Source organism: Miniopterus schreibersii (genome assembly GCF_964146895.1).
Source record: "Miniopterus schreibersii genome assembly, chromosome: 17".
Taxonomy (NCBI): domain Eukaryota; kingdom Metazoa; phylum Chordata; class Mammalia; order Chiroptera; family Miniopteridae; genus Miniopterus; species Miniopterus schreibersii.
Window position 1 is genome coordinate 27,040,634 of NC_138117.1, and position 25,073 is coordinate 27,065,706.

Consider the following 25,073-nt stretch of genomic DNA (forward strand, 5'->3'; position numbering starts at 1 on the left):
CTCCCGGTCTCCCTTCCTCCAAACTTTACAATCACTCAGTGAGCATCTCTCTCGCTTGAGGCCCGAAGCAATCGTGTCAACACTCTCCCTTTGAAGTGTCTCTTGAACCCGACACTTGCTCTTACTTCCCTTTTGCAGCACTCCAATCGGGGCCCACAGGCCTCTACCTGCAATTCCCGAAGTTGCTCTTCTGTGGATGACTAATTCCAAGGACTATTTAGCCATCACTCAGTCAACCCCAATACCCCCGCCCCCGAAAAAGTCCCAGGGTTAGAAAAGTGTAGAAAACAGTGTTAAACATAATTAAACAGGTGCCTTTACTGAGGAATTGCTTAAGGACTTTTAAATATGTGAATTTACATTGTGCTTCCTCAAGAACACATAATATAACTTATTTAACCACCAGTCCCTTCTTTTGAGGAAATTCAGGACTACTGAGTAGATTCTACAGGGTATCCATCCCATTCCCATCTCCAAAAGCACTCAGCACATTCCTACCATATTGTTTGTCAGAAGGTATTACTGTGTATATATCATCCACTTAATCACAATTTTTAGAGGCTCTTCTGACACTTGATGAAATCTAAAATTGGCAACCTATCAAGATATGGCCCCTCCATTCAATGAGTCTGATCTACTCATATTTCCTAGATGTCCCAGCCTCCACATATTTGGGTGCTATTTATATTGCATGGAATACAGTTCTGACTACTCCACCAGTCTCCTTTTTAAAACAGACACAGATTCCTCTCTCATGGCCCTTACCTTCAAATAGGAAGAGAGGTGCAAAAGAAACAAGGCAAGAGCCTAGTACATTAGATAGTGATTAGTACAACAGAAACAATAGTTCCCCACTGGAACTTAAAAGCTGCAGTTTAAATGGGGACAGAGGCAAGTAAAGTTTCACCAAGAAAATGCCATGTAGAAAAGACCAGAAACAGGAGAGAGAACGTGCCATGAGGATATTAGAGAGAAAGAACATTCTAGAAAACGGCAATAGCAGATGCAAAGCCCTGATTGGGAGTATGCTTGGTGGATCTGGGGAACCACAGAGAGGCCAGCATGGTTGAAGCAGAGTTAGTGAGGAGAGAGAGTAGGAGGTGATGTTGGCAAGGTGCATGGGGGCCAGATCATTCAGCACTTTGAAGGCCATTAGCAGTTACTCCGAGAGAGGTGAGATGCCATGGAGGGTTCTGAGCAGAGAAAGCACAATATTGGAGACTTGCATTTTAAGGGGGATACTTCTGGCTAAAGAGAATAGACCGACTCAGGTGGAGCAGGGATTCACAGGCTATTTCAGTAACCCAACTGGGGCCTGGTGGTAGCTTGTAGCTGTAGCAGTGGGGCTGTTGGGAAGTGGTCAGCTCTGGATATGTTTTCCAGGCAAACCCAACTGGTTTTGTTAATGGATGTGATATGGGCTGTGAAGGGACAAGCAGAATCTAGGATAACTCCAAGATCTGGGGGCCTAATCAATTGAAGGATGGAGTTGCCATTCAATATATAGTCAAACATTTACAAATATTACTCACTCCCAATAATATTAATAATTTTCCAGATATTATTTTAGTTGCAAGTTGAAACCTTGCGAAATGACATGCTTTAGCACCTAGCACATAAGGTCACACATGTATGTATGCCAATGTTCCCTTAGTCAATACAGTAATGAAATATGTTTAAGTAACCAGAACATTTCAGTTTTCTGTAAACCTGTCTCTCAGAGGACATTCTTTGTACATTACCTCGGCGATAAGAGCATTTTTGCAGGAGGAAAAGTTTTGTACAATTAGATAAGTTATGGCATTAATTCAACCTGAAAATCTGTTCACATATGGTTCTCTTGGTGAAAGACAAGTGGAATAACACAGACCTCTTACCAAAAGAAAAAATTAGAGGTTACTTAGAAGGTTGAAGAAGGTTGCCAAGGAAACAAGGTCCTTCAGAAGTATGGCTACCATGCCTCACACTTAAATGTCACACACTTTAGCTGTGAAGTTGCTCAGCTTCTAACTAAATAGAGGTAGATGTGAGATAGTATTGATAGGGATACATCAGCAGACCAGCCATAAGACAGAGAAAAAATTGTTTGGTGATCAGAAAGGTTTTACTAAATTGGCATACTAAAAAGAGTTGAGTGTAATTTCTAGAAAAAGTATATGCGCAATTAAAAGTCTAAATATACTTAAAGAGGCAATTCAAGTTTTCTTAAAGATATGTTACAAAAGCAAGCACTGTTTAAGTTAAAAAAGTATATAGATACACATATACATATTTACTAATAGCATGTATATATATAAATACATACACACCACACATGCCCATGCAGTTTCACTTTTAGACTCGTGAAAAACTTCACAGCTCTGACAATGCAGCAAATGCATCTTTCAAGTAAGCAAAATCAATTTATCCAGCTTTCTGCTTCCCGCCTATTCAATTCCTATGCAGCATTCAAGGCTGTGGGAAGCCTTCTTAGATTTTTTCAACCCCCCGGTGGTTCCTCAGTGAACTCACTCTCTTTATATAATTCCACTCACATGACCCATAATCCCAGCTGCCCATGGCATCTGTCATTGCAACACTATACTCTAACCTCTTTCTTTGTTTGCCATTTCAGTGCTCCCCCAAATGAATTGTGAGCTGCCTGAGGGCCGCGTACGTGCCACTTACTCCTTAGCAGCTAATAGGTAGTGGTAAGGGGACACTGAACATAAAAGTTGATTCAGAAATAAAATTGGTAAATATATATTCATTTTCCTCCTTTTAATTATTAAGATTATCTATTGGAATATAAAATGAATAAAAGTCAGCCTTAAAGGTTTATCTTTGGGCCCGGGCAGGTGTGGCTCAGCGGTTGAGCGTCGACCTAGGATCCAGGAGATTGAGGTTCGATTCCCGGTCAGGGCACATACCCGGGTTGTGGGCTCGATCCCCAGTCGGGGGCGTGCAGGAGGCAGCTGATCAATGACTCTCTCATCATTGATGTTTCTCTCTCTCTCTCCCTCTTCCTTCCTCTCTCTGAAATCAATAAAGATATATTTTAAAAAAGGTTTATCTTTGGGATAAAAAATGCATATGGAAATGATCCAATCACTTAAATAAGAATTCGAAAGAAAAATAAAAGCTATTAAGTTAAACCAGGAGATTGCTTAGACTCTTTTATTTTTTCCTAACCATATTTATATTTTTCATATTGCTTAAATCTCAAATATATATAACTACATATAACCATAATTTAAAAGAATATATTTAGTGTTATCCTAGAAAGGGGACCTACTCAATGCTATGGAGAGGATCTATAGTCATTGCCTTTAGTATCAGCTAAGGAAATGTCCTGACCCAGGGCCTTCTGTCAGCAATATTCAACCCACTTCCACAATGTGTGGATTCAAATACACCAGGAGTCCAAAGCTGCCGTCTGTAATGCCAGCTTTAGTACTGTCTCTCCCCCCACTCTTAGGAGTTTCCACTGAACTTGGACTTGATGGATTTTCAAGTATCTAAATATAGAAATGCATTTCTCCCATATCACCAAGATCATTTTAACACTAGTCCTCAAAATCTTTTGCTACATATTGTCAAGGGTATTGACACTTAATGAAGCCTTTTTTTTTTTTTCAAACTGTAGTACAATAAACTTGTAGAGCTATGAGAATCTTGGCTAGACAATGGGAACACCTGAATATTCCAAGTCTTGACAACAGAACCTAAGCATTTTACATGATGTGAGAGAATGTCCATGAGGATAGCTTATAAACTATAAAACTCTAGGGAAATGTAAGATTGGATGACGTAACCTACAGACTACTCAATGCAAGATTTACATTCCATTTCTGCATATTTACTAAAAAAGGAAAAAATATATGTTTAAATAAGTAACACTAAAAAAATATTTGTTTTCAATAACCCATTGCAAGAAACACACCTAAGAGAGATGCATTGTTTATTTGCCTGAGGTACACTTAGACCATGCCATTGCCCTTCCCCAATAGCACCATTTAGTACAAACAGAAATAATTCCATTTAGTACAAACAGAGAAATAATTTGTTTAGCTGTATAATCAGAAGAGACTGCACACAATAAAAGAAAGCATTCTGGTTTTTAAATGAATAAAAATTGATTGTGTCCCTATAAAAACTAAATTGGCAGAGTGTTAACTGCATTTCACATAAACATCTGTAGCGGCTGCCTCTCCGCTGTGCTGTAATGCAATATGGGACACTTAGGAATAAATGCATCCTCCAGACGACTTCAGAGAGATTTCCTAAAAGCACCTGATGAGATTGGAAAAATCGGATTAGCCAGGACTGCTAATGACACTTAAAACAAAGGGAGATCTTTAAACAAAATTATTTTGCACTTCTCTCTTGGTAAATTATATGCAAATTAGTGTTGATTGAAAAATGTTTGCCTTGAAGGTAAATTCACACTAATAAAGGAGAGGTCGCCTTGCCTCAGACACGGTACCTCTCATCAGGGGGACTTTAAAATTAACTACATTATTGCCTTTTTGTAAACTACTCCGATAAACAGTATGATGATATTAGGGACATGTATATTTTATCTTTAGTGCATTCCTGAGTTTTGTAATTATGACATGAATGATTCCACATTATGCTTAGTTCAAAGTGTATGGATACGTGTATGTGTGTATATTTTTTCAGTGGGTATACACTTTATATATAATATACATATACACATATATCCATATATGTACATGCATATACACACTATGTATTTTTAAAAGTATATATATATGCTTTTAAGCAACCAAAATTTTCCATTTTTTCACTCCATTAGCTTGAGGAAAAGCTGTTGTTTCAGTCAGTATTTCTTTTTTGGGGGGGAGAAATAGTTTCATTCTTGGCACAATTTTTTAAAAATCCTCTCCTGGCAGTTCCAGGAAGATTTCTGTGTGATTTATCCCATCTACTAAAATATCAAAGTACAGTGTTAGAAAGAGCAGAATTCAAATTCAGCTCTGCCTGGTGCCAGATTTAAAACCAGGAACAAATTGATAAAGGAAAAGCTTTAAAATCAGGAACTTATCCTTGAGACCTCAGTTTCCCCATTTCTAAAATATATAGGATAATGCATAGCTCTTTAAAATATGTAAGATTATGCATAGCTCATGACCAACTAACTTGATCACAATTAAATGGTCTTTAGTGAATTAAATAAATTAATTTAGATAATATATTTTTGTATCACAAATAACCTACATAAATAAATAAAATACATTCATTTACTTCTGTATACATAACATTGCACTAGGTACTGAAGAATGACATGGACATAAGTCACAACTCTTGTCCCCAAGCATCATAAGATCTCATGGAAGAATTATAGACACAATATTTAATAAGATTAAAATGAGTGCTATAGGCAGGAAGTGCTATCAGGATTGATCAATGAAAAGAGAATGATGGGTGATGACTTCATGAGGGATGTGAGAGTTGTTACAGTGAAGCCTGGATTGTGGGGAATGTGCATGGGAGAGAGGAAGGAGTGGGTTACCGAGTGGAGGGCCTGGGAGAAACTGGAGTAAGCTTAGCACATAAAGGGAAGTGGCTGAGACTGGCTTAGTCACAGTGAGGCAGAAGGAGGACATCAAGGGAGAGATTCTAGCTGCAGCTTAAATGACAATATGACAAAACTTGCAAGGAAGAGCCAAATCTGTGTATTGCAGTTTGGAAAAATGTCTTCATGGATCTTAGAGATCAGAGCAGTTCATAAACCTGGAGTTTGGGAAGCAAACACTGAGGAAGAAAGGATTGGCCAGAACAGGCCATGAGTCAAACTCAAACAGCCAGGCTGCACTGAGTCCATCAAGTTTCAAGGAGCCAGCCAAGCAGGGACCCAAAGAGTAGGTGAAAAATTTTGATATAGGGCCCCGATGCAATCCCTTAATCCAGCAGAGCCAGTGGAGGCTACCTAACTCTGTAAAGCCAAATCTCAGAAAGGCCAACACCTTTTTCCATGCTCACTATCAGAGGTGGCACCAAAGATGGACTAGAAGTTATAATGCTTAACCACTTCCTCATAGCTCTTTCCAAAGCACTACCTCTCAAGTTCCTTGCTTTCCTACAATTAGCTTCTTTACTCTTTTGAGTTTGCTTGGCCTCCAATAAATGGGAAGGATTGTGACCAGCTAGTTATCCTAGCTTCTAAGGGATGGGGTGGGGGATATGTAATAAACTTAGGGGTGGCTGTTTCAAGCTGACAGACTGTTATGTATTAGTTGAGATGCTGGTCATCCAGCTGGTGTCACAGGACACACCTGAGTGCTATTAAATGTTTTTCCATTTGACCATGATTCTGGGACCTGTACTTCAGGGTAGATTCATATTTTCCAATTAATTCATTCAATAAATACTCACTGGATTCCTCCATCATATTTTACCTTCAAGGAATTAGTTGGCTTGCCATTCATTCTGGTGTTAGTGGCATGAAAGTAGAGTTGTAAAGCTTAATGGGCCATGTTAGTCCTTTCCATAACAAATACTAACTCAGTTGCAAGAATATTTGTTAATTTATTCATTCCACAAATATTACAGCTACTAAGGGAAGTATAGCGAGTACTGTTATGCTTAATGAGCAGGCAGATCTCAGCTTCTCTGCTATATTAGCTGTGTGCCTTAGCTCTGATTATGAATACACACATCTAACAGAGTAATTATGAGAACTAAATGGGTTCAGAAATCTAAAATGCCTAGACTATGGCCTGGCACACATTATCTCCCCAATAAATGCTAGTTATGAATATTAGAGAGTACACCAAATCAAAGATGTCTTCCAAAGGTAGAGACACTTGTGTAGAACTTTGAAGTGTTAGTAGGCATTTTCTGTTTAGAAGAAATAGATCTTCAGAGGCAGATTGAAATAGCCTGTGAAAATAATGCTAGCAAGATAGGGACTGCTCATTCAGGCTGGAGCCTGAAGATTTGGAAGTAGGAGCCAAATCACAAAAGGCCCTGTGTGCTAAACTAAGGGGGTTGAGTTTTATTTTTATAGAGATTGGGAGCCATCAGAAAATTTCACGATGGGAATAAGACGTGATCAGTTTTATGCTTTTAGAAAGGTTGCTCTGGCAGCTCTGGAAGCTCTTTGAGCAACAAGGGGAGAAAGGGGCCTGAACTAAGACAGGACTTGTGCAAATGAAGACAAGGGGACACAATGAAGAGAAGTTTGGGAGGAATTCTTCATATGACTTGATAAGTAATTAGACATGGGAAATAAGTGAGAGAAGTACAGGATGACAAAAGTTCCAAGCCTTAGGCAACCATGTCAAGGGCAGGCCATTTTCCGAGGTGAGGAAGGCTAAACACGCAACAGGCTTAGGGGTGGGCTGATGAGTTCTACATCAAGTTCTTACTGGTCATCTCCACCTGGAGTCACTAGAGATACAAATTTTGGAGTTACGGGTTTTTAAATTGTAGTTAACAGTATGAATATGGGTGAAGTTGCCCAAGAGGAGTATACATATAATAAAGGGGTGTATAAATGAGAGAGAAAGGAAAAAAACCAAGTCTACATGGTACAAGCTCCTGTTAAGGTCCTAAAGCTGGAGGGAACAAATTCAGAGCTCCCTCTATAGACACACACAAGCTTGGGAGGAGCCCAGTTAAGTCAATATGTGGACCATTTTACAGAGCAGGTAATATCGATTATGAAAGTTAAATTCTTTCTCACACTCATCAAAACCACAGAGAAGTCCAAAAACAGACCCAAGTATGCACAAAGGAGAGAAAAGAAACAAAGAAGGAACTTCCAAGATCTGGGGCCTGAATGACTTGAGGAACTTTAGTATCACTGTAAAAAATAGGACTGTTTTTAAAAACATGCTTTTATTGGTTATTAGAGAGAAAGGAAGGGAAGGGGAGAGAAAAACATTGATTGGTTGCCTCCCACATGCCCCTCACTGAGGGTCGAGCCTGCAACCCAGGCATGTGCCCTGACGGGGAATCAAACCAGCAACTCTTGAGTGCATGTGACGATGTTCAACCAACTGAGCCATACCGGCCAGTGCCATAAACAGGAGTTTATATGCAACAGAGTGAGCAGTGAAGGCAGAGATACATCTGTAACTTGCTTTGCAGTTACTTACATAGGGAGACAGTTAAAGCCACCCAAATCATTTGGAAGGCTAATTTCTAGCAGGTCCCACATAGAACCAATACTGGGAGAGCAACGGGGTACGTCTAGTGCTCAAATAACACCCACTGTAGCTTTCTATTTATGGACTTGAACCAGCATAGTATGGTGTCTATAGAGAGAAAGAAAGAATATTGGCTTCTAAGTTAGGCATTTCTCAAAATCCAGCTCCTCTACTTACTATGTGATTATGGACAAGTTGATAAACTTGTTCATGTATCTTCTTTCTAATATTTAATTAAATATAATAATGTAGCCCACTTGTAGCTTGTTATGAATGATAAAGTTAGATAAATTATTATAGCTAACATTTTTTATCTTAGTTCGAGCAAGGCAATGTGCTAAGCTCTTTACATGTACTGTCTTTTTAATTCTCACAACAGCTCTCTAAGGGAATGGACTGAACCATTAATTGATGGGCCCCATGGGAAAAAGACATTTTCTTTTGAAGATATTTGAATCCTGAGGCAACTGAACTGCTTTCTAGATAACAAGATTTCAAGGGAACAGAATCTTGTTCTCATGTTTGTATAAGCGACCATAACATATGCATGTGACCCTCTCCAAGTTTAACTAGAGAGTGATTGAGATATAAGCCTGTATTTTTAGTGGGCAAGTCCATAAGATGCATGCAGCTTCAGGTTCTGCTTCTTTACCTGAGGGTGGCTATAGTACAATGTGGGCCATTTTCCAGAGCAAGTTGTATTGATTATGAAGGTCAAATTTCTTCTAGTGTTCATCAAGACTTCCGAACTGGTGGATTCTCAATTTATGCTTTATTGAGCACCAATTCAGGTATTATGGTGGTAATGTGTTTCGAGTTCCCTATGCATAAACTCAGTTTATCTCTGCAATAGCATTATATGGTTGATACTATTATCATGATTCTACAAATATGCAAACTGAGATACTTGGACTGACTTGATAGAAATCACAGGGCTAATACACAGAGTAGGGGCATGTGTCTTCCATTTAACATGTCCTGGCCAATGGTGATGTCATAATGCTTTATCTCTGACATACTTTTCTTTATGTGTATGACAGTTCACCTTTTATTCCCTCATGCTTTACACTCACAACCAAACGAGAGCCAGTGCAGGGGACTCAATTACGTGCTCTCAAACCAGTGAGAATGAATGCACCTTACAGCAAATATTGTCAACCAATCAGACTATTCTAGCTGGGCTCCGAATACTAGCATCTGCCACAAAGAAACAGAAGAAAGAATATCATGCTAGGTTAAGACAAAAGTTAAAGAAAATGGCCCAGGACAGAGAGATGATAATGAACAATCCTTCTGTTATCATGTAGACTGGGATAACTGACCAACAATGTGATGATTTTTAGTGGGAAAAATTTATGACCAGAGACACGTCATGATTTTAGAGACTGGAAGAAAATGAAAGAATTATTTTCAATGTATAAAATGCACCTGCAAGAGGGTTGTGTTATAATAATTATATACAACCCTACATAGGCCTGATTCATTAGCACACCCATATCCAAGAATACTTCCCCCAGGTCCACCCTCAAAAGGAAACTGACTGTGAACATTTAGTGTTTCCCCTGACATATCACTGAACGATATTGCTTTAACTTTCATTGGGTCCACCCTCAAACCCTACAAATTCTGAGACCCCTTAGTAACATCTAACTTTTATACCTAATTTAAGTTTTACTCTTATGTAAACAGAATTTTCTAAAACATTAGGAATGTTAAAGTGTCATAGAACAAGTGGATAGCTTCCTAGAGTATTTCTACAAATATTAATGAGATTAACTTTGTTTTCTGTAGGAAGGTGCAATACACAATCTCATAATTTGATTCCAAAAGCCTCTATATCCTGGATTCCTACATATGTGACGGAACTGTATTTTCCATGAATATCTACTGACTAAATGAATTGTTGGTTTGCTATAGGTGTTAATTTCCAAGAAAAATAAGAATTAGTGCCTGGCAAGCATGGCTCAGCAGTTGAGCATCGACTTACGATCCAGAAGATCAAAGTTTGATTCCCAGTCAGGGCACATACCCGGGTTTCCAGCTCAATCCCCAGTAGGGCCATGCAGGAGGCAGCCAATCAATGACTCTCATCATTAATGTTTCTCTCTCTCTCTCTCTCTTCCTCTCTCTGAAGTCAATAAATACATATTTTTTAAAAAAGAAAAAAAGGAATAGTTGTGTTTATTCCACCCACTTTATGCTCAGGCGACCTCTATCACAACTTAGGTGGCCAGTGCCTAAGTTACAGAAGGAAAGCCTAATATCTTTCAACAAAGGAGAAGTGGTCCATGAACAGGATGAGGCAGAGTGGGAGCAGAGGTAGACTTCCAGGACTGGGTCTAAACTCTAGTTCATAGTCAGACATTCACTGGTCTAAGGAAAGGCACGTGGGGACACAGATTCAGAAAAGAGAGCAACAACAAGAGAGATTAGTTCAAGAGCAGAAAACACAATCAGAAATTACATGCCATTTGCCAAGAATAGAATACATGATCTCAGACTGAAAAGGAGCAGAGAGAGGGACCAAGAAAGATTTTGGTACTAAGAATACAGAACACAGATTGGGAATTGAGTCAACTAAGATGTAAGTAAGGACAGTAGGTGCTGCCAGACGGGACTGATGTTAGGTGGGAACCAATTGGTACCAAGGTGAGAGGAGGGCTAACTTGGTGCTGAGGAAAGAAACATCCTTATGTGCTTCTTGCTCAAAGCACTAAATCTACACAGAGAAGGTAGAAATGTAGGTGAAAGAATTATATATCTGAATTTATCCCCTTAGGCAGGACTATACCCTTCACCATTGAGGTTGGATTTGAACTGTCTACCCCATCAAGGAGATTTCACATCGTGGGAGGTAGTAATAGTAAAGCTACCTTTAGAAAAATATTCCTCAAGATGGCTGTTACCAATCTATTTATGGAAAATATGTAGTTTTAAGTGCAATTTTAAAATGTAATATTTTTTTTCCAAGAGCTGGAGACGTTAATTCAAACCATGTGTGAAATCGGAGAGAAATGGAACTCAAATCAGGCCCTATCAAAAAAAATCTATGAGTTTTCACAAGATAATGAACCCAATGTTTTAACATTGCCACTAGTAGGGTAACTTTTGTTTGGTTTTATTTTATTTTAGTTTTTAGTATGTGTGTGTTTTGAGAGATTTTGAATGTGCTTCCAGAATCTAGCCGAGTTCAGCAGTTAAAAACCCACCTTTATCGTCTATTCCTTTTATTTTTAAAACTCCCATTCTGTGTACCTCTTTTACTGTTCTACTATGCTGAATGACTTGTGCTGGGAAAAGATTGGATTTTAAACTTCATCTAGAGATTTAGCAGAAGACAAGTTCAAATTGATAGCTGAAATGGAGACTTTTACTAACAGAAAATCAAAGACTGACTAGCCAATGAAACACTTTTTAAGAAAAACTATCAGGTAAAACAAAAAATATGACTTTCCCTTAGTATATGCTGAATTCAAAATAATATTTTTTATCTAATGACAGAATGTAAGCAGTAGGAACTGATTTATTTTTTTAGAGTAATGGCATTAATTATTAATTTAGGCTCTTATTTTCTAGATATATATTTTGCTTTAAGATTTTTTTTGTCATCACAAGTCATTCTCAACTTTTCAGAAATTAACAAACATATGAGAGCTATAGGCCTTAATTTTGCATCATAACCTCCTTTCTACTGCCTTTTTACTCTTTTCCTCCCTAGAAATGCACATAAGGAGAATACAGTTGACTCAGACATAAGGACTTGGTAAAATATATTTTTAGAAAGTATATTTATTTCTGAAAAGCCTTCAGAATTCTATGAAAAATTTAAATCACTATTTTGCAATGTTATTTATTAAACATCCACACACCCTCAAGTTCAAGTAATTTTTTAAAAATACCCTCTACCTCAAGGAAAATCCCACATTGAGACATATGACAAAATGTAGCTCTGTCTTTGATAAGAAGACAGGTGACCAGCACCTTTTTCATACTCAGCATAAATGTTAAAAACCAGTCTTTGAATTATGCTGACAGCTGCTATTTTCGGGACTGATGGTTTGTCCTGACCATCCTGCGGCATCTTCCATCAAGACTCTGGCTTGTTCAGAGTCAACCATTCCCATTCTGGTTGCTATTGGCAGGACTATTTGCCCCAGAGTTTCAGAAGTTGAAAGCAATTCTAAAATATTTCACATTATATTTTGGGGGGTCATGTCCTGCCCATGCAACTGGCAGCACTGAGTATCTACTCTAAGTCCTGCAACAAAGAAAGCCAGAGTCTACACTGTAGATGGTACAATGCAGCTGGTACAACTGGCAGCTCTGGAGCCTCCTTATTGGTAAGTCCTTCTGATTTGTATCTTACACAGAGTGCCACAGAGAAGGTCCCAAATTCTGTGCTCCCTTCCCCACAGAGGGCAGTAGCCCTCTTTATTTTTTGTTACTTCCTCAGCGCTAGGCTCTCCACATCTTTGGGGTTTCAGATTCCCCAACTTGCAACTGATCTAAATATATCTTGCCTTAAACAATTGCTAAATCATTACTTGTCATCATCCCCAATCCATTCTTTAAAATATAAGCATCTGCAAAATCTGAAAAGGCCAGAAGTAGCTCATCCAAAGCCCTCTTGAAGGATTTTGTGAATTGCATGGACTTATCCCTTTTGCTTGAGTTATTTCAGATGACTGACATTACCAAATAGGAGAGCATTTGTTCTCAACTTTCCCAGTCATCTGCACTTCTAAGACTACTGATATTAATCTGCTTTATGTAGTTAACATTTATAGGAAAATTTCATTTTAATTGCATTGAATTAAATTGTAGTAATTCATAGCCATTGAATACTGATATATACAAGGGGAACTAGGAAGATGCCCATAGAGGGCCTCCCTAGGGTAGAGATTGCAATCTGTGCCTATTGGATTCACTATATAATTATGATTGTAAATGTATAAATTCAAATGGAATTACATTTCTCTAATGCTTTCTTAGCTTCCTTAAAATGATTTCACAAGCAAGCAAAGATCATAAACTAAAAATATGCAAAATAAGAAATGCAAACAGTCAATAAACAGGAAAAATGTTCACTAGCATTAATCATAAGAGAAATACACACTATACCATTATCACCCATTAAATGGGAAAAAATTTAAACCATATTTTAATATTCTGAGGATACAGTGAAATTATAGATATGTTTATTCACTGATAATGGGACTATAAATTGACAAATTGTGCTAGAAAATGATTTGGCACTGTGTTTTTTTTTTAATTTTTAATTTTTAATTTTTTTATTGTTCAGAATATTACAGATGTTCCCTTTTTACCCCCATTGACCCCTTCCACCCTATACCCACTCCCCACCCCAGGCCTCCACCACCCTACTGTCTGTGTCCATGGGTTATGCATGTAAGCATATAAATTCTTTGGTTAATCTCTCCCCACCCATCCCTACCTTCCTTCTTAGATTTGTCAGTCTGTTGGCACTATGTTTTAATAGCTTTCAAAGGGTACATGATTTTGGATCTAGTAATCACACATCTGGAATAAGTCTTAATGTACACATGTTCATGATAGCAATAAGTAGAGTAGCACAAATGTAAAACAACCCAAATATCCAAAAGATAGAAAAATGTTTTTAAAAGTTTGATATGAATGGATTAAATATTATGCTGTGATTTAAAATTATATCTTCACAGAGTATTTAAATTATATGGAAAAAGATTACAATGTAGAAAAATGGAGCAAAATATAAAACTATGATATAAGACATTTGTAAATTATATGTGCATATACATGCGTGCATGTGTGCGCACACACACAGAAACCACCACAAACAAATATAATGAAAACTCAAGCTTGGGTAAGGGGTTTAGGAGGAATAATTTTGTTTTGTTTTGTTTTTATTTTTTACTCTTATAATCAGAGTTGTTTAAAGTTGTTTGTATATAAATGGTGATGGAAAAAATAAAAATAAAAAAAATTTTTTTAATTGTTTGTACATATCCTTACCCTTTACCAGAGAAGATAGTAATTATGTGGTTCCTTATCTAGAAAACGATTGGTTGGTGGAGTGGACACATCTTAATTAACTACCTTTTCTGATTTATGAAGTTTTTAGTCTTCTGATATCAAGTCACAGGGGATTATCAATAACTAGTAAATATGTGCCAAGGGCACTTTATGTTAAGTCATAGACTTGAGTTTGGCTCACGTCACCTTTTCACTATAGGCTCCTAAATCCAGTCTTCAGTTAAAGCTAAATCCAGTCTTCAGACACTGTAAACTCTGAGTATATAAGTCTGCACATACTGTAGTTTTCAGAGTAGGGAGTGGATGCCTCGTTATAGCAAAATACGTTGATATTTTACTTTAAACTATGAGAGACTAGAGTGTATAAACAAAAAGCTGTTTTAAATATAGAAAATACAGGGAAGTTTTAAGAACTTTTATCAATGTTATTAAACACTGGTTACATAGTCAAGTCATCTGGGACCTTTTAAAAAACTACTGGTGTTCATGTCAAAACACTAAAATTTTAACTTACTTGGTGGGCCATTGGACTTTGCAATCTTTCTTTTAAAGTTTCTGAGGCTACCAATGTTAAGAATGACAGTGGTACTTTCTGACACTTTTCAACATTCATTATTTGGACAAGAATTCACTAAGTTTTTGTCTTCTCACCTAACACCCTTATTGTAATCTAGTGACTTCCTAGAGTCCATTACCTGGCCTGGCAGGAATGTACTTTCTTCATCATCAGCCATATTCATCCCATCAGCCACCACAAACCGTTGAACACACTCCTAAAGAAGGCTCTCAGGTACTACATGATCCAAGTATAGCCTTTAGTCAACTCAAAATGGTATTGGCTATGCATGATGAAGAAGAAAGTTGTGTTAAGGGGGTTCTAAGGTTGAGAACTTGAGCAACTAGGTAGGAAGTGGAGTCACACCTGAAGACAAAGAAGACTGGAGGAGATACAGGCTTGGAGGAAAAACTCCTGAATCCAATTTCGTACATGTTGTGTTTGAAGTGCTATCATGACATCCAAAATGAAGATGTTAATGATGCAACTGGATAATGCATGTGGAGCACAAAGGCAAGAAGAAAGCAGATGGGCCTATCCAAGGGTGGAGTTTTGCTAGAGGGAGGAAAAAACAAACCACACACACACACACACACACACACACACACACACACACAAAAGGGACAAGAGGATTTTACAATATTGGCAGAAGTGATATTAAAATAGTGACCTAAGTTTTCTAAACTATATGGGGAGAGATGGGAAGATGACTTACAAGCTTCGAAAAAGTATCTGAGGCCAATCACTAGATACAATCAGAGTAAAACAAAAACAAAGCAGAAAGAGAGAGAGAGAGAGAGGGAGGGAGGGAGTCATTATTAGCATTGCAACATTACCCTATGCTTTCACTCACCTCCGTTGTAAAATCATTTTCTCATCGCCACCATTATACTGGTTTCTCCTACATCTGTCATGGTTGTGGAGGGTTGTACACTGGGTCATGAGAATGTCAACACTCTTTCTTCTCTATTTCTACATACACTTTCCAGATGTGTTCTCTTAACATCTCAATATTTTTATGTCGGTTACATGTTCATTGACCATCGCTTATTTGAGAACTAGTCTGGAATTAGTGAGACTTGTTTTTAACCTTGGTTCTGTCACCAGCTGTTGGTAGGAATCTTACATCTGTAAAATTGCGAAATTGATATTTCAGTGGTATCCTCTACCTTTAAGATTCCAAAACAATGATCTTATCTGATAAGGTTGTCTAATACTTTTATACTTACAGAGATATTTTTGAGGTGGGGAGAGAACACAACTCAAAAACCTTTTTCTGCTCTAGGCTTAGTAAGAGACTGTCCATGTTTCTCTGACACGGTCTGGGACTTCTACAAAAATTGTCCCATGCTCTTCATGGCATGCCCTGTGGCTTTATTCCCATTAGCTCAAATTTGCTGGAGAAATCTCAAAAATCTTGGAGATTTACACTATGTCCTTATATGCATTTCCTTATATGCATTTCTCACTTCCTTTACTGTCTGCTTTCAAAATCAGGATTCCTCTGAGCAACAAAGGGTCATTTCTTATTCAGGTTTTAAAATATTTCATAATATTTCTCATTGTACGATTTGCATGCAAAGCCCATACATAGCTTTAAAGAAAGTTGGAATAATAAAGTAGAACTTCATTTACTTATTTTTAAAAAAAACTACGCCTAAGTTTAACATTTTCCTGCTAAATGGTAATACTTGATTAGTGCACACTTCTTTCAGAAAGGCTTGAAGACAACTGTTAAACTTACTGTTCAAACTCTATGTCTGTTGCCTCTATACAATTGTATTTAGAATGCAGAAGATTTTGATAACATTAAAGCAAATGAAATGCAAACAAGACTGGTAGCTGGACACACAACCAAAACTTGGTTAAAAGGAAGAATTTTAAAAAGTACTAGTATATTCAAAATATTTAGTTTTAATTTTAAAAATATACATTTACATTGGTAATATGAGCCTAAGTTGCTTTCTTTGGAGATTGTAATTCAAAATCAATTCCTACATAAACCCACCCATAGTGCATCATCTACGCATTCGGAAATAGAACCCTGACACACCTGGAACAATTTAATGCAGTCTTTTTCTAGACTTGACAGTTTTGTTTTCTTTCTTTTGCAGTTGTTATGGCCATACCTAATTAGGGGGTAACATTTGTTTTAGCAAGTTTTTCCAAAGAATTTCAACCTAGTTCTAGAAACAACACATTCCTTTGACATAATTTCATTGGCTTGCACAATATTTAAATTTGTAATGACAATCAGTACTCTTGGTGAGCATACAACTCAACCAGCAGGAGCAAGTGTGTGTGTGGACATACTAAAGTATTATGTCAGTCAGCATGTTTCACAGAGGGGGTAAAACACCATAGTCCATCTAGGGAGTCGGATAAATGATGACCAGTCAGGCGAGCTTCTATTCCAATTCTCTTTTTGAACAAGAATTTTACTATTCTTTTCCTTTACCTTTCAATATTTTATGCTATACGCAGAATACCTTGATGGATTATGACTGCTGTAGCCAATTCTATAGAGTTTGTTTCCCTAAAAAGATTCTTAAAATACAGAGAAACTGTTTAAGTGTTTATGCAGCCAATAATGACATCATAAAACTTCCAATTTAAAGGTAAATTATCATAATTTTAATGACTATACAGTCAAATAACTGATTCTTAACTAAATGCAAAGCACTGTTTCTATTTCATTCAGAAAATCAAAAATAATTTTATTCTTTCAGACATAAGACAATTTGTTTCAAAGTTTTTATTGGAAACGCCCTACATCTATGTTATTTTTCTTAAAGTTATTAATCATAAAGTTTCTACATTATAAAAAATTCATGAATAAGGCAAAAGTACCTGATTTTCCACAATCAAATGAAAAAATAATTTGTTCACTTTACCTCCTAGTCTTTTTATGTGTTTTTCTACATAAGAACACACAAGTTATATATCTTACTTTATGTTTTTATGTAACATTAAACACAAGTGTTCTCATGTTTTTATGTAGTCGTTAGACCCGTGTGTGATTGCTGCAAGAGTCCAATGAGAAGAAATCGCAGTTTATTTAACTGCTTCTCTAGTCAACATTTACGTTATTTTCAACTTTTAGAATCATAAAGAACGCTGCAATGAACATCTCTATCCTCTAACTTTACTCTTTTTAAGGAAAAAATATATCTACAGACTAAATTCCCAAAAGTACAATTAATAGTACGAAGGATATGAAGGTTTTATGGTTTTCAATATTTATTACCAAATTACTTCTGTTTCAGCGGATTTACATCCATAAAACATAGTACCATATATATGGTTTTTTATGTATAAAACTCTGTAAGAAAGTAGGTAAATTTTATAATACTCAGTGATGTATAGTAGAAGAAATAAGTGCATAAAATACAATTGTGTATTTTTGATAACATAAGAGAGATGGAAGAATGTAAGGGCATACAGAATTTAATGGGAGTACTATTTAATTTTTGTTTTATTTTTTATTTTATTATTTTTTTGATAGTCAATATTATTTTATATTAGTTTCAGGTGTATGGCATAGTGGTCAGATGGTAATACTGTTTAACACAGCTGCCAGAACAACAAATTCCAATTTGTTTCCATCCACACCGGCATCGGGTATTATTTTTATATTTTGTTCGTTTAAAAAGTTAAAAGTATATTTAACCATGTAGTTAATATAATTTAATTTAACGTGTTTATAGATATATAGATGGAGAATATCACACAGGAAAAGCAAAGAGATATTTGAACGAAAATCAGGATAATGTTTCTCTCTGGGAAGGGGGTTGCCAAGATGAGACGTCAACGGGGAGGGGTCATTTGGCCCTGGCCGAGTTCCATTTCTCCACCGGGCCAACTCAGCACCAAAATGGTCTTTATTACTCTTAAACAGTATAGATATATGTCACGCACACTTTTGCATATGTGATTTTTTTCACAAAAAATAACTAACTTTCCAAATGAGATGCCCGGATAGCAGCCCCCCATGCTGACCTCGCCCTTGCGTCGCTGCTGTGCATTTTGGGGATGGTGGCTGGTGTGAGCATCACAGTGCCTGGTGGCTCGCCCAGCCCCTGCCTGAGCGCAACGCAGCTGCCCACGGCCAGGCCGCCTCGGCACATCTGTCCCCCGCCTGGGCCTGGACACACCAGCTGTCCCTGACGCCTCAGCCCCCAGCAGCGTAACCTCAGGAACTGTCTTTTCCAAATGGCAGCAGGTCATTCTTCATAAGGAAAAAGTTATATTGCTCCCTCCCTCATTAAAAGTGAAAGACAAAGAAAAGCAATTTTTCAGCAGAAAGACACAAGACGAACTTGAACTGGAAAAGGTGGAGGCAGCTGGAGAGTGTTGGTGTCACCCTGCGATCCCCACGCGGAGCCTTTGCAGCCCGTCACCCAGGTCCAAGAGCCACCCCGCGGACACCAAGTCCTGCCGCGGATGCCTGGGGGCCGGGCTCTCTTCTGTGGCTGTTTCATGCTAACTCGCTTTTATCAATCAGAACTCTTATTCTGAAGGGCAGGCCAATGACGTTCCCACTTTCCAGTTAAAATTGTAATCGCACCTGTCCTTCCACTGTGATTGCACCATTGGCGCCCCCGCAGGACGTTTACTTTCACTCATGTCGTTGGCAGCATCCTTTAGAGATGCTCAGAGGTTCTCAAGCAGTGAGGGAAAAAGTCTCACATTATTTAGTGCCCATAAAGTAGGAATTCTATATATTAAGGCTCAGCAACTTGCATCACGGTTAGAAAAGTCATATTCATGTACTTAAGATATTTCTCAAAAATCTCCTGAAGGTTATAGATACTATTTATAGAGTAAAGAAATATTTTGAAAAGTACTTTGAAATCAGAAAAGGCAAGGCAAAATTCTTCATAAAGTTAAATATAATTATATTATATCTTATTTATTCATTTGTTGATTGATCACCTATTACTTCCAAAGTAATGGAAGGACATAAATTCTACAAAAGATTACTTTCATATATACTTCATAGAAGAAGAAAAAAAGATTTACTGGTGAAAAAATGGACTACCGCTACATCATGCTCTAGATGGGTAGCTGAAGTCTTTTGCTCTGAAGGATATGCTTTTTTGCAGTGAACAAATTTTGTTATTGTATTAAAAGGTTATTTGAACGCTTCTATACAGAGCTAGCGATATTTCTAAAATGATGTGGAGACTGGCAGTGAAAAGCTGCAGTGGCCTCAGGGTGCCACGAACCATCCACACAGGTTCCCAGCAACATGGTCTTTATGTCAGAGCCCCTCTGAAGGATAAGTTTTTGTGTATATACAGGCAAGCACAAAACATGCCAAGGGCAACGCTTGTTCAGTGGAATGCTGTTGAAGCACTGGCATTAGGAGAAAAGGCTGGTCCTCAATAAAATTTGCACTTTGCATTGAGTGATGTATATGCAGTGCTGTGTATGCATAGAGTGGCTTCAAACCTAAATCAAAGGAAAATGGGAATAACATGCAGTGACTGCAAAATATGAACAAGAATGCACATTGTTTCACGTAAGTAGGTACAGAGATAGAATTCTTCATCAACATTCTGGACGGCTTGTACACATAATACATGTATGACCACAGACTTAGACTTCTTGACAAACTCTTTCCCAGTGGAGCACCTTAAAAGTTGTTTTCTGAATTAAACATGTGATTGTTTTCCCATTAGAAGGGAATAAAAGTAATAGAGCAGAGAGAGGACATTTATATTTATGTATATTTACAAGATCTCTGGAGGGAAAGAGAACCTCTGGACATTGAGATCTAGGAAGCAGAGGCTCACATTGCTGGCCTTCTGAAGTCTCCCATCTTTCCTTCTTACCTCTGCGGTTTGGACAAGAGCCATCCTGACCCATGGGTTTAAAAATGCCTTTTTGTTTAAACTTTGATGTTTATTAACAATGTGATTTCTATACGTATCTTACAACATTTATTTACATCATTGGATGAAACATCAGTTGGGAATAAATAGGTACAGAGCCACATTCTAAACCATTTCAGGCTTTTTAGGTTAATAAAGCTGTAAACTTAATTTATTCTGGTATATTGGAGCCTAGTTCTCTCGAAAGTAATGATTAGATGCGGGAAACAGAATTATACTTGCATTAAAAATATGCTTACATGGTTTTAAAAATAAACATAACTTAAAATATACATTTTAAACATTTATTGTTTAAACATACACAAAATTAATGTGCTTTCCAGAGTCCAATATTTTTTAATATCCCTTGTGTTTAAGACAGTGTCTAATGAATTAGGCATTAGAGCCATCTTTGCTGTTTGCCAACTCGGGCATTACTGCAGAGTATTAAATGTTTTATAAGCCAATAGACTTCCTCTGTGACATATTTCCTTCTGAGAAGAAACTAAGAACAATTACTAGCACCTAGGGAAAAAAAAGTGAATTTAATTTTATTATTGTATGTTTTTGTTGTTTGTATGTTTTGTTTAACATGTTAAACAAGTTATAAGCTATTTCCTGCTTCCAAGGAAGTTTGGCACCTCTGGAATCATAAATGGTCTTTTGTGTCTTTAGGGTATCATTTAAAACTCACTAATTTGTAATTAATTTTGAGAGTTTCTTAAATGATTCTAAGTGCCTAAGGGCCTCTTCCCATTAGAGGCATTGACTAGGGAAGAAAGCATATCAAAATACATAACATCTGAAGCGGTCATTGGTTGGTGTGGATCCCGGCATAAATGATGCATTATCATGAACGAGTATATGTGCAGTTGTCAGGAATATTAATAGCCTAATAATTATAATGACTTTTATACATTACAATATCTATTGCATGAATTTCCCTGGTTTTTCTGTAACACTTCACTACACTCAGTTGTCTCGAACAATTTGAATTTTCCCCATTGGTTACATGGTTTACTGAGCCTCAACAGGCTGATGCCGAATTGAGCATTAGTAGGAAAGGTGCCTGCAGCTCTCACTTTGAAGTTTTAGTTGTTCAAAAGCAAAGTCTTGTGGCATAACTGGCCCAAGGGCAGTGCACAGCTGAGCTGCACAGCTACTTTGGGCCTCCGCATCTAGCGCTGAGACCAAATTCCTCGCCATTTTCAGAGCAGCACAGACCTTTCTCAGCCATTTTAAAATATTTGAATCCATGAGAGTTACTCTTGGGAAGGGGTCTTAAGAGGAATAAATAATTGGCCTAAGTTTATCCCAATAGGCAATAGAACATGCCTGTTAATAGCAGAGCTGTTGTTCAAACTCTGTCTCCCATCTTCCTATTCAGTAGCCTTTTCACCCCTCTCTCATCTGCTGGTTATTTTACATCTTCTGATTTCATGTTCTAGGCATACCAGCTTTGCAGTCCTAGGTCTGTGGAAATCATGTTGCAATTTTTCATAAATAAGCTGAGGGTACAGGAATCAGGGCAAATGGTGGAATATAATCAACATTTACATGAGTCTAAAGGCAATTTCCAGCAGGTAACTGGCTAAAACTTGTCAGGTTATTGTTTTCTAAAAATATCACAAACAGATATCATGAATGTCCATAAAGCCACTGAATTATACACTTTGAAATGGTTAAAATATTACATTTTATGTTATGTGTGTTTTATGACAAAAAAATTCCTTTAACACCATGAAAATTCCTTGATACTGTGCTGTTGTTAGTCGTTTCCCACCTAAAATCTTCCCTCCAGCTCAATATGTTCAATGCCCCATTGAGTTCTATGTGACCCCGTGACAATTTTCCCAATTGCTCCAACCTCTGGCATGACATGCTCCTCTGAGCTCCTATGGTACTTAAGTCCATGTAATAGTGCCACAAAGGTAATACTTATCGAATATTTTCATGTATTTTGATGAATTCTGTCACTGTGAATAATGATAAGCCTCTGAGGGGGAGACAATATGTGATATGTTTCAATATCCACACACTCTCAAATTGCCTGTCCTACAACTAGTAAGGGCTAAGTAAATTATTCTTGAAGTCAATATGTCATCTGGCAATAGGGTTAGCTAATTCCACTGTGAAAATTATTTGCTTGGAATTTGTACCCGATTGAGTCAAATGTCCATTCTTTTACTCCTTTATTAATTCAAAGTAATCACAATACCTTGTGTGTACCAGCTGCTCTGCTAGGTATTAAATAGAGACAGAAGTAAGACAATCTGTACTCAAGTTGCTCAAATCTTAGGAGGAGAAAAAAAAGCCATAAAAAATAGCTATATTTGAATGTGGTATTAGTTGTGTTTTTTTAGTGGGAGAAATTTCATGGACTCCTTAAAATCATGGGCTGTGGAGTCAAAGCTAGACACAAATACTTCTACCACTTAGCTAACCGTGACTGGGAGATACATACCCCTCTAACACTTCAGCTTTCTTCTATACAACATGGGCAAGAAAACAATACCCATCGAGATTCTTTGAAATTATTCCTCATTGAAACTCTCTCCCTCTTTCTCATCTTTAGTTTTAGAATAGTAATACTTGGCTTTTAAAAAGCAATAGTAAGAACATTGAGTTGTAGATGATAAGTCCTTTTAACAATAAAGTCAGATTGTCAAGGGCATTTGCTGTACTTCTTTGAATTAATTTGAACCTTGCAGTCTCCAAGTGGATTCATTCTTTTTTGGGAAAAACAGTTCCTCTAATCTAAATATGCTTCTTCCAGAGAAAAGCTGCTGACCAGTTCAGTTCAGGTCAGTTTAGTAAGTACCTCCTGACCGTCTTTCATGTGCAGGACCTCAGTTTTAATTATAGAGGTAAAAAAATGAATAGCACTTTCAGACCAGTGGGAAAGATATACAAAAATATAAATTTTTGTTCAAGGGTATAGGATGAGAAGGAATCATTTAAAATTCCCATAAATTCAAAGAAATCTCCTTGGAGTATATGGACCCCTGGGCTGAGGGTTGAACAATAAACAAGTTAACATGGGTTAAAAAACAACAAAAAACAACAAACAAACAAACAAAATCATTACCCATCTCACAGTGTTATTGTGAGGGTCAAATAAAACGCTGCATGTGTCATGCTTAGCACTATGCTTAGCACGTTGTAAACACCCAATAAATATTAGCTGCTCTTTTTGCCTTTGCATATGACCCTGAGCCAAAACCACGCTCTGTTTTCTGAGATCTGGAATCAGGTCTCAGAATATATATTACACAATCCAATTGGGGACTTAGTAGATGGCACCAATTGGATGCATCTCCAGCTCACAGGGGTTCCTCTTCCTCTGGGAATAGCCAGATGTGCAAATATGGGCTTTGAATATATGTCATATCAGTGCCCTTAACCTCCCTCTTGACTATAACTAATGTGAGGATAGATGCAAGATCTAGGCTGGGTCAGATTCTTTAGATTTTTCCCCCTGGAGCATTTGATCATTGAAATGAAGACACAGAGAAACAGAAGATCATTAGAGCTGAGAATTCTTAATGGCAAAACTTTGGAGTGAACAGTCCCTGAATCACCCAGGTGCTACCCTTCTGGAGGTTTGGTGGCTCAGTTGGTCCTTTGATTCTATGAGCTATGACAGCATCCTTCTAAAAGCCCTCTTCACTTCAGTTCCCAGGGTCAGTAACTGTTACTTGCAAACAAGCAAACTAACACAAACTTAACAGGGCTGGGATAGGGTTCTCCTTCTGTTAGGATTAGCCAGATGGTTGCTCTTTCTTTTTTATTTTTATTTTTTTAAATCTTCACCCAAAGATGTGTTTCTTATTTTTAGAGAGAGAGGAAGAGAGAGAGAGAGAGAGAGAGAGACATCAATGTGAGAGAGAAACATGGATCAGTTGCTTTTTGTAGGCACTCCGACAGGGGATTGAACCTGAAACCTAGGTTTGTGCCCTGACTGGGAATGGAACCCACAACCCTTTGGTGTATGAGATGACACTCCAACCAACAGAGCCACCAGGCCAGGGCAGATGGTTTCTCTTTCTATGAAAACCTGTGAAAGCCTGAACATATCCTAATTAGTTGATCTATGCAAATGCTCTCAAATAAGATTTTAAAGAAAACAGGGAAAGTTACATACTTGGTTGAGAATGATTTGCTTTCTACCATGGCTTTTGCTTTACATCTGAAACTTAGGGTGAGCTATTTCTTTATGGCATTTTTTCTCCACCAGTCAGTGGAAACAATGAAATTCCTCTAACTCATAGCCCACACATGATTTCATAAGAAAAAAGGAGCGAGCTCTGAATTTACTGGTAGAACCTAAGCCCTCTGTTCCCTTCTCTGGAAGGTCAGGTCCCTGGAGCACACAGCCTCTTAAGGCCTTCTGTGGCTACGTGTTGCATTGACCAAAAAGAAGGCAGATAAAAGAAATATTAATAGGATGTT

At 37.5% G+C, this 25,073-nt stretch overlaps 1 protein-coding gene across 9 annotated transcripts in view; it reads right to left on the reverse strand.

Moving 5' to 3' along the window:
* Positions 1–25,073, reverse strand: part of EYA1 (EYA transcriptional coactivator and phosphatase 1) — a 281,949-nt gene that overhangs the window by 191,310 nt on the left and 65,566 nt on the right. The gene's annotated exons all lie outside the window — the stretch shown is intronic.